This window comes from Malurus melanocephalus, unplaced genomic scaffold (assembly GCF_030028575.1).
Source record: "Malurus melanocephalus ecotype Western Australia unplaced genomic scaffold, MMel_1.1 scaffold_237, whole genome shotgun sequence".
NCBI lineage: Eukaryota > Metazoa > Chordata > Aves > Passeriformes > Maluridae > Malurus > Malurus melanocephalus.
The window spans coordinates 427968-439122 of NW_026623469.1; the positions used below are offsets into that span (position 1 = coordinate 427968).

Consider the following 11155-nt stretch of genomic DNA (forward strand, 5'->3'; position numbering starts at 1 on the left):
ATGTGCCCCGTGTTGAGAAGCATTTCAGGTCGACTCAAAGGACAGGAGATTTTCCTATTTTTTCAGTCCAGGAATACATTTTTAAGTTAGTTTCARCAGATGTGAATTCACCCGGAGTGATTTACTACCAAAATACAAGGCACAATTTAGAACCAGAAGGTGCTGTTGGAATTTTTATTCCAGGAGTCTGCCAGGCAGCTGCTCCAATTCATGGCCATGGAAGAGGCTCTGGGATTCACRTCCTGAAGAGGAGAGCTCCAGACCCAGCTCCTGGGATCAACCTCCTCACACTTATTTTAAGAACCTCAGGGCTCAAAAGCTGACTTCTCCAAGTCCTGCTGCTCAGGGTTTGTAACTGGTACAGAAGATCCATCACCAATGAGATTTACTCAAGAATAAACGTAGATGGAGCTATATAAATGAAATAAATCTAAGGTGAAGCTCTAAGAGAATTAGGCAGAATGAACCAAAAAGGATTGAAGAAAAATTGATTTTCAGCTTCCAGTGTATTCCCTAATTCAAGGAATTACACCCATTTTGGAGTGGTTCTATGCTAAAGCACCTGTCAGACAGATCTGTGGTGGGMAGACTGAAGGTWATGGACAATTCCTCACTTTTAGCGCCAACAGAACACAGTCCCAGCCACTCCTGGTTCTCTAAAAACTGTCTGTTTCTAAAACTACACATCACAATTAATTTGTAAACAATTCTAGCTTAATGAAGGCTCCAAACTTAAAGCTTCTGGTGAGCAGGTAATCACAGCAAGTCTGAGAACCACAGAATTGTTATAGTTGGAAAAGACCTCTACAATCATCACACCCAACCAYCAACCCATCATCACCATCATGTGTACCACTAACCATGTCCTCAGTGACACATACACACAGTTTTTGAACACTTCCAGAGATGGCRATTCCACCACTTGACAACTCTTTCTGTACAGAAATTTTCCCTAATATCTAATCTAAATCTTGCCTGGTACAACTTGAGGCTATTTCCTCCTGTCGCTTGCTGCCTGGGAGCAGAGTCTGATCTCCACCTGGCTGTACCCTCCTGCCAGGGAGTTGTGGAGAGCAGGGTCTCTGGTGAGCCTCTTTTTCTCCAGTCTAAAGAGATGGGCCCAGTCCTCTGAACTGACCATCGAGTTCCTCACTCCACCTTCTGTCACAGTCAGCATTTGCAGGGATGCAAGACTGAAGGAACATAAAAATATCAAGTTTAATTTATCTTTGTCTCAGCAAATTCACTCTGAACAGCCAAAAGAGAAAAAGAAAAAAACAAACAAATCTTTCTTTGTGGACCCATATAAAGAAGTAACCACTTTTCTAAGGTACTCTGTGTTCCCAGGGGAATCAGCAGAACTACCACAGCACCAACAATGACAATTATCCCACCCCAAGGCACCAACAGACCTAGGCATTTGTACCAAACCTTCCTCCAGACACTCTGCAGTGTTGTGATTTCTGTTCCAGAGCATTCCACCTCCAAGAACTTAATAAACATTGCTGCTGGGTCTGGCTGTAAATAACCAAATGGTAACAGGGAGCCTGGAGGGCTCCTCTCCAAGCCACTGAAAGGTGAGAATRCAAGAAGCAGCCAAAAACCAAGGACTATTCAGCTGGCAACAACAATAGTCACGGCCGGCCATGCAGGATGCCTACAATGCTGCGTCTTAAATACTCCAAAGTCAAAATATCATGGAGGTCATGAGGGCTTAGGAAAACAAACCTGAATGCAGTAGGTTAAAAATAAAGAGGTGCACAGGAAGACATCAGGAGAAAGGAAAARGAGCAGCTCTAAGTTTACATCAATATTATCCATGAGATGGAAAAGGCAACATTGAACTTGAACACCTCCCCACACTTGGGAACRGGGAAGGATGAAGAGCAGCTGCAGGACAACCGGACACTGGTGTCACCAGGATGGACAGATRCCCTGCTCTGGCTGAAGAAAAGAGTGGAGACAATGGGCACTGACCAGCACCTGAATGCCACTGGACACTGCTCCAGTCACTGCTTCCCAGCCCCCCAGGGAGCACAGGCAGCCACTCACTCCAATGACTTTCAGCCCCAGTTTGCACTGGGTCACTCAATTACACCCTGTGGTGCAGAAGGAACACACTTGTTGGACTCTGATGGCCCAAGGGAGGCAGCCAGCTCCAGCAGCAAACAAGGACTGGAAAACTACTTGTGTTCTTGGCAAAAAGGTTTCTCTTAATGTATTATGGAAAAAAAAACCAGCCAGATTCCTTAGGAAAAGGACAAACCCTGAGGAAGCTCTCACACTGGCAGACAGGAATGCAGCTCCTGGGAATTGGTTCTGCTGGATATGGTTCTGTGTCCCAATTGCTCACAGAAGGCTCCAACCCCATCCAGACATACAGGAAGGAGCAGGAACAGACCTACAAATGCTTTGGAGTCTTCAGCAGCAGCTCTGACAATCCACCTCCTCCCCATGGCAGCCCAGCTGTGAGCCAGCATCTCTCCTGCCTTCAGCATATGGACTAACAAGAGCAGATGGATGAAACAAGGACAGAAGACTGCCGTGATGGAGAACTGAGCAGTAATTAATAAGAACTTGTTTCTCTTCTTCTATATAATTCCTATCTATAAACATCCAACCCTTGGGCACTGGCACTAAACATGGCCTCAAAGGCAGAAACCTAWGGAACAATTTAAAAATAAAAGAAAGGTAAATTCCCAGAATTTGCCTGAAAAGCCCAGAAGGCAGACAGTAATTAAAAGCATTCCTGAGGAATTCTCCTCCTGCACCAAAACATCAACGTGCTTTAGAGAATGTGTTTAAACAGCTGATGAGAAGCAAAGGGRATGCTGATGCAACCCAAGTAAAACACTCTTGAAGAGGCACAGAAACATCACTGCTGGCTTTGTGASAGGACAGATCTGTCCCACAGCTCTCAGAATCCATCCCACAGCTCCCACAGTTGTGCCCAGGTTGGGATGCTTGGCAGCAGCAGGCTAAKCCTGCAGCACAGTGCTCCTAAGCGCTGTATCTCACTTAGAGAGATGGAGTAAGGAGGTCCCAAATCAGCCCCTCAGCTGATCCCCACCTCCAGCTTTCCCCCTGCTCCAGAGCCTGCTCTGACAGCTGAGGTGGCAGCCCTGACACAGCCCCCAGGGAACACCAAACATACAGCGTGTGCTCCAGGATCAGCAGCACCACTCAGGAAACACCTCCAAAACCAGCACTGGAAATTTTCTCACATTTAGTTGAGTTTCCCAGATTCTGATGTGCACTTCGACCTTCCACYGGGCACCACTGAGATGACTCCGATTTCACCTTCCTTGCCTCTCCCAGTTAAGCACTCCAAGCTCTCTGGGACTCTCCTCACTCACAGACATGCCAGTCCCTTGAGCACATTAATTGCCCTCCATCAGGCTCACTGAAAAGCTCTGTGCCTCTCCTGCGCTGGGGAGCCCAGAACTGGACTCAGCACTCCAGGCATGCCCTCACCAGCGTCAAGGAGAAGGAGACCCCCCCTAGACACCACTGACCTCCTTTGCCTCAAGGGTACATTGTTGGTTAGGATTCCACTTGAAGCTAACCAGAACTCTTTCAGCAGTTTGTCCCCAGCATGTGCCAGTGCATGGTGACATTTTTCACCAACATGGGGGACGGGACTCTCACAGAATAGTCTGGCTTGGAAGGGACCTTTAAAGGCAAYGTAGTCCAATCCCTGCCACAATCACCACAGGAACCACCTCTAGGCTTCAGAAGCCTCAAGTTCATGTTCATTGGAGAGTTTTGAGAGGAAGTCAGGCAAAATCCAGTGTGAAGTCTTAAAGGACAAGGATGTGATCAGTTCAGCATTCCTCCARCAAATACAGTTCTAACTCTCCACCAGAGATGTGGGCACAACCATCACAAAGACACTGCTGGGAAAACAGACCGCAGATTGCTCCAGCCACTCCATAAACATCCTACTTCCAAAAAATTTATAATTTATGGGCTCTCCATTAGATGCAATCGGATAYACTCACTCACAGAGGCAGCACATGATTCCCAGACGTGAACACAGCAACATTTTTGTGCGTACGAACTCGGGGTGTCGGGTTAATGCTCAGGGGCGAACACCACACACAGGGTGACCAAGGCACMAGAGCCAGGCACAGCCTCCTCAGCCACAGCTCAGGTCCATGGAGAGCCCACACTGAGAGTGGCAAAGAGCTSTGAGCCAAACCCCTCATGTGTTCCCACCAGGGAATTTGGGGTTGTTTTTAAYCTCAAGCCATGTGTCTACCAGAGAAGTCCAAAAACAAACACACCAGTCCTTGAGTGAACAAGAGTATGAATGAGATGAAGAATGATTACATTGCTCTCAGATTTCCAGAAAACATTACTGACTTTCCTACAGYTTTTATTTTCCAACTGGTATGACAAAGCCAATAATTTCTTCCTGTGATTCTTTGYATTAGGATGCAGGATTTAAAGAGATAAAATGTGATTGTTTCACATCAAGTTTCTTGTCTAAGGTTAACAAATTGCTCAAGGGAAGGAGGAACATTTGCACCATGTTTGCACCTCATTTCACTCCCATTCACAGGGTTTTTTCCTCCAGTTTTTTACTTTGGGATCCCAAGACCTATTTCCACAGGCACTCWGCCCTATTTTCTCCAGGCTACTGCCAATGGATATGGCTTCTGTTCATCTACAGAAACCATAACACATGTTGGGATCTTGATGAGGGTGTGGGGAGCAGGGGAAATGTTCCAGCTTGTCCCCAGGGCTGGCCAACAGCTGGCAACAAAGAGCCATCTGCTGCATGGCTCTGGGTGAAGGCACCCGAATGACTTGGAGCAGGAGCCTTGTCCTCAAGGCCATCAAAACAGAATCAGCTACCATCCACCACAGCACATAACAACAAACATGGAGGAGCAAAACTCCTAGGGAAAGTTCTGCTCACATTTCACAAAGATGGAGAAAGAGTAAATGCTCCAGGAAAGCAAAGGGCAGTGTGGAAAGCAGGCAATGGAAACAGTAAGAAAGGGACCTTGCTGTTCTCTTTAGGTGAGTTTGGTTGAGTTTCCCAGATTCTGTTGCAGCATGGAGTTTGCTCCAAGAATTAAAACAAGCCAGTGTGAAGATTCACAACACACTTTGGAGTAAGAAACCCCTCATTATGTCAGATTTGCCACCCTACACAGGATAAATGCCAAGGACAGCAGCCAACTTTCTCTCGCCTGCCTCTCTCCTGTCATCTCAGCAAACAGCCGGAGCTCCAGCCACATCCCACGGGATACAGAGAATGTGCTCAGAAGAAAGCTGAAGCTGCAGAAAATCCTCTCCCCTAAGCACAGAGAAGGATAAAAGCTGACAGGCTCAGCCAGTACGGCCAGGAGGCACAAACACGAGCATCTATCTGTCCTTTATGTCAACCAGAAAAAAGCATCCTTGGCCATTCCAAGCTGCTCTGCTCAGGARGGAAGGGACCAGCACAGGAGCAAACCACAGGGGTTTGCCAGTATTCCTGTAATGAGCCAGCCTGGAAAGGCAAAATCATCAGATTTTGCATCTGCTGGGAAATGCTACACAGAAGGTAAGGGGGGGAGGAGAAAAATTGGGTTTCCAGCAAGTGTTAGACCAGTGTCAACAYTTCCAGAGCCCTACGTAGTACAGGTGTCAGTGTGCCCCTCACCTCCCCGGTCCTATGTGCAGGGGTTTTCAGAAGAGTCAATTTTTAAGAGTGAGACATGAGACACTGCCATAATGCAGTGACTAAACATTTAAAAATAAAAACTTGGGCTAGAACATTCCTCAGTAGAAAAACAGATCAGGGAAAGAAGGGGGAATGCTTTAAGACAAGCAGAAGGCAATACTGAGCAAGGCCTCTCCACAGCACAGCAGGTCCCTGTGGGAAGTTTTCCCCTCTGGTAGTAGGTGCTGAGCTGTGCCTAATGGGACGAGAGTTCACAGCTTCCCACCAGCCCAAACAGCACTGACAGTGCACAGCCCCTCTGTCCCACTGGGTTGGGATCAGTCCAGGCCCATGCTGGGGCTAAATATGGCTGCAGCTTTCCCAGCACACGTTCAGAAAGGGGCTGGAGAGACAGGGAAGATCTCAATGTTCCAGGCATAAATCAGGGAAGTATCCATCCTCACTGGGTTCCATGCCAGAGCCATGACAGGACTTGGTTTCCCAATCCTGYTAACAGAGCTTGGCCACTTGCCTTAATAACCAGGGGAAAAATAAACCCCAAACACTCCCTAAGGCGAATGAAAAAACCTGTTTTAAGATCACTCTCATTACCAAAAGCTGGGAACACTGGAAATCACAACCAAAATTCGGATTGTGCAGCTTCTGGGCAACACTCCTGGGACAAACAACCTTTTCTGGAATCTAAAACAACGAGCCAGACAGTCAGGTGATAAAAATGCAGTTACCTTTTATGAAGGGTCCTTCAGGTGCACAACACACCAAAATATATGCCAAAATGTGCCAAAGGTGTACATGTGACATAGAGCAGCTACAATTTTGTAAGTTTAGCAAATGAGCATAAATTACAAGAATCCCCAGTAGGTGATGAGGTAATTCACCCTTTTGGTTCAACCCCCTTCTGAAGCCCCCCTTCCTCACTACTGGCTAAACTTGGTTTATGAGAAAGTGTCCTGACCTTGGTTCTCAGAARACAGAACAGGGCCTTCGGAATGCGTTTTGTCTGTCTTTCTAACAGGGTAGGTGAAATGCTAGCTACAAGTCTATATAGTTATATAACAATAAGCTACAGAGCTACAAGTATTTGTGAAGAATATATAAAAGGAAAAATCAGTTTGGCATCACTGGGACCATTTTGAAACAACACAGCGCCCATAGGGCTGCCACCTCAGGATTTGGGCAAAATGTTCCTTGCTGGGTTCAGGTGCATTTAGTTAAGTGTGGGCACAGGCTGTGCCCCAAGCCTGGCACTGCTCTGAAACCGCTTCAGAGCCACAGGCRGAGACTGCAGCCTCACTGCTCAGGCACTGCAACAGTTTTCCTGCCATCCAACCAGTTAATAAACAGCAGGAAAATAAACCTCTGCCCCAAAACTCAAATTACAACTATTAACAGGTACTCTGACACTGCCACACACCTGAAAGCCTAATACACTCAAAAATACTGTGCAAGCTGGTGCTTGTATGGTCATATTYTGGGGTTTCCTGGAACCGTCTCAACTTCTCTGGGTCACACTCTGGGGTATCCCAGGACCCTCAGAACCCCTCACATCATGTTTTAGTATCTCCTGGAGCACTCCAACCACCTCAGGTCATCTTTTGGGGTGCCCTGAAAACCTCAGAACTTCTTTGGGTTCTATTCTGGTGTCCTCTGACCCTCTCAGCTCATATACTGCAGTGCCCCAGATCCCTCTGAACCCCCTAAAGTGACACATGGAGTTCCCTGGGCTCCTCTGAACACTTATTAGACTTCTCTTACTGAGCAGTGGAGAACTCCAGAAATGGGCTGACACAGGCTTTGCTATAAATATGGATTTACCTTTTGCTAACATCGGCAAATATAGGAAATAAGCAGTACTCAGTCTAGGCAGGGTGCCTATGTTTTTGGCAATAAACAGGAATCGGGGATACATTATGCCATTGATTACACAGTGCTGGTTTTAAGCCCTCAAGAAAGAAGCACTTTAGAAGATACCAAAGAACATCTGCAGCAATCGACTAGAACACAAAAGAGACAAGCAGGGAAGGGAAAGGAGAGGGATACTAAGGCTTTGAAGTTACATTTTGATCCCAACCATTTCCTCTTGAAAACTAATTCCCAGGTTCAAAAACTATTGCTGGGCTCATGCATGCTTCTCTACYGCGCTCCTGGCTTAATTATCTGGTAGAGATCCACAATCATCAGTCTGAACCAGGAGCTGGYCAGGCACACCGATAAGAGCAGCACAATTCTGACAGTGACTTCCATCAACTCCAGCTAATCCTACATGGCAACAGGAGCTGTGTAGGGAATCCCAGAACCCCGCCACGTTACCTGCAAACTGCACAAGGAACATGGCAAGATGCTCATCATAAGGCAGGAGCTCAGCCAGYTCTCCCACTGCTCCCAGCTTGGCTTTTTCATTGAAAATCCAAGTGCCAGGCTGAGCTCCCTCGCTCGGCTCCAGCTCCCAGCACAATAGGAAGGCTGGGACCTAGTGACAGCAGAACTACCCCGGAGCAGGCAGGACAGCCCAGGCATGAGAGCTCACGCTGGTCTGGAGCTGGCACCCAGCAGCTCCATGTGTCACCATCCGTCTCTAGTGACTGACACCCAGAGGCAGATTCCAGGATGCAGGGGACGGAGGCGAACGAGCAGGTGGGGAGGCGATTAACAGCCAGAGCATCTGAATTTGCCAGGGATTTCATACATCATTGCTCTAAGCACTGGCACGCAGCTCAATAAACCCTGTTTGCATGCCCGAGATTAGTGGCCTTTGCACCAAAAGATTAATTCCTGGTAATCCTTGATGGTAAGAGGCATGCCGCTCACTTTCCTTCATTCTGGAAGCTTGTATTTGAAAGAAATRTATTAATTTCAGGCAAGCTAATTATTCTAGCAGGACACTATAAAACCAAGAGAYCCAAAAAGGCCCTTTCTCCTTTGCACCCGAGAATGCAGCAGTCAGCAATGCCAGTCAGGGACACCAGCCTGAAGAGTTTTCACAAAAATACAGCCACAGTAGCAAAAATAGGGAGATTTGACTAAGTCCTGTATAAGCTGTGCTCTTCAYTCACTGTTGTAACCCAAAACAAAGGAAAAAAATTCCTTACCAGTATGTGTGTACACATACGTGTGTCACCAGCACCGACCTAACACAGCCCTTAATGCTGACCAACAGTGGAACCTGCCATGCCTACCACACCAAATGACCAAATATTCCACAAAATGTTTCCAGGATGCTCAAAAGACTCTGCCAAACCACTCTCCCTCTGCACACACATCTAGGAATTCTGACATTAGGATTTTCAAGGGGTGAGCTGCCTGTGTTCCAGGGGGTACAGAGCAAGTGGCACTAGGCAGCTCATTGGTCCCATCCCTTTCAGTTCTTCCAGCATTCCTCGAGAGCAACACCCAGCACATGCCACTCAGAACAATGCTCAACAGCTCCTGTTTTCAGAAATATCTTTCTGAAAAGCTACAAGAAGAAAGGTGGTGGGCAAAGGGATGCAGGACGAACTACACAGAGCTACTGAGAAACAAAAAAAGTGAAAAATAAAAGGGGGAAAAAAGGGAAGACACAAAGAAAACTCCAGTAGAGCCAGCAATCAGAATCATCAGAAAATCCCAGTGCAAAAGCCTAGACTGATGGACAAGAGAGCCTTGTGGAAAGCCAGAGTGAGGAACTGCTGGCTGAGAGTGAAGCAGCTGGATGAGACAGACATGYCAGAACTAGAGTAATGTCAGCAGAAAAGTTGGGGATTAAGGGAGAAATCTCACACCATTTTTGGAAGGTATACAGAATGCYTCAGTAGCAACACCTGATCTTTGAAATGACTTGGTGATTGAACCTTAGCCCTGCTACAAGCTCCAAACACATGACCTTCAACACAGAAACCTAACCTTGCCCCGGCTCCCACACAGCTTTCAACAACTCAGCTCAAGGGGCTTTCTAATTAGATCCTCAAAATTCCTCAAATAAGCTTTGAAGAAACAGAGAACCCAACCACTTGGCTTCCAGCACATGGAATGGCTGGAGTAAGAAGGAACACAAGTTGGAGGGACAAACTCCTACCCCAGGTCGCCTCCATGCTTTCTCACAGTCTCACAGCTCTGCTGCAACTTTCTGCAGGAAAATACAGAAAAATACAGAAAAATACAGAAAAATAAAATGGCTAATGAATGTAGCTACAGGGGAGGTGTAGACTAATGAGCAGCTTATCCAAGGATTAATGTTTGTGTAATAAACACGTGGCACTAAAGAACAAAAACATCTCCACACACAATGACCTAAATGCACCTTATTGGTAACAGCACACAGCACCAAAATATGAGGAAAATAAGAGAGAAAGAAGCACATAAACCAAAGAAGCTCGATATAAATGCTCAAGGAACCAAATAAATGCATGCACGTGCATATATGAGTTACAATCCAGGGCTGTGGGAGAGCTGCAGCCCACGGCAGCTGTAGGCACCAGCACCAGCGTCCCCGGAGCTCCCCGAGCTGCCCACGGACCGTCTGCTGTAGCACCATGGATCCAGCACAGCCCAGACACACTGTGAGCCTCGGGAGAAAGGGAGAACACAGCCAGGTACATCTCACCCCCGGGGGGAAGCTGCTGCCACCTTCACACCCCACCGCCTTTGCAAACCACTTGCTCTTTGAAGTACCAGAATAATTACTTTATATACAACTAATTTCTCCTTGTGCCACTTTCACAGGATCGCTGAGGTTGAACAAGGCCTTCAAGATGATCCAGACSCACCAGCACCACCACAATCACCCCTAAAACACATCCCCAAGTGCCTCTTGAACACGTTCAGAGATGGTGCCTCCATCACCCCCCTGAGCAACTTATTCCAATGCCTGACCACTCCGGGAGGGAAACGATTGTTTCTAATGCCTGACCTGAGCCAATCCCGGCACGACTTGAGGCCATTTCCTCTCACTTTGAGGAAACACGACATGGCACAAGATCCGACTCGCCCCCCGGCTGCCGCCTCCTGTCAGGGGGGGGCCAGAACAGCCCCGCTGAGCGTCCTCTGCTCCAGGCTGAGCCCCCCGCAGCTCCTTCAGCCGCTCCCAGCGCTCCAAACCTTTCCCTGGACACTCTCCATTCTTTCTGATCTGATTTTAATGTCCTTTTTGAAGTGATTTTAACCACCACGGAACTCAAACAGTGGTCTAGACATTGCCAGATGACATAAACCTTCACACACAGCCTCCCCAGCACTCAGACGGACCCGGAGCCCCGAAGGTGTCCCCGCCAGTCTTSTCGGTGTCCCGACGGCTCCCACGAGGTTGCTCTGCACAAAACTCCCCCGCCAGCTCGGCCCGGCCGGAGCCCCGGAGGAGGCCGATCCTGCCCAGCGAGCCCCGCTGCCGGCCGGGCAGCGGCCCAGAGGGCGATGGGGGGCGGGGCGGCCTCTCCACAGCCTGGGCCCCGGCAAAGAGCGCTCCGGGCCCAGCCGCGGCCGCCGCCCGCTCCCCGCCGCGGGCCG

General features: G+C 48.1%; 1 protein-coding gene across 1 annotated transcript in view; it reads right to left on the bottom strand.

Moving 5' to 3' along the window:
• ENOX2 (ecto-NOX disulfide-thiol exchanger 2) overlaps positions 1 to 10994 on the bottom strand; it is a 32219-nt gene extending 21225 nt beyond the window's left edge. The window contains exon 1 of the mRNA XM_057375077.1: positions 10898 to 10994. The gene's annotated coding sequence lies outside the window, so the exon portion shown is untranslated. The remainder of the gene's footprint in view (positions 1 to 10897) is intronic.
• Between the last annotated feature and the right edge of the window lie 161 nt (positions 10995 to 11155).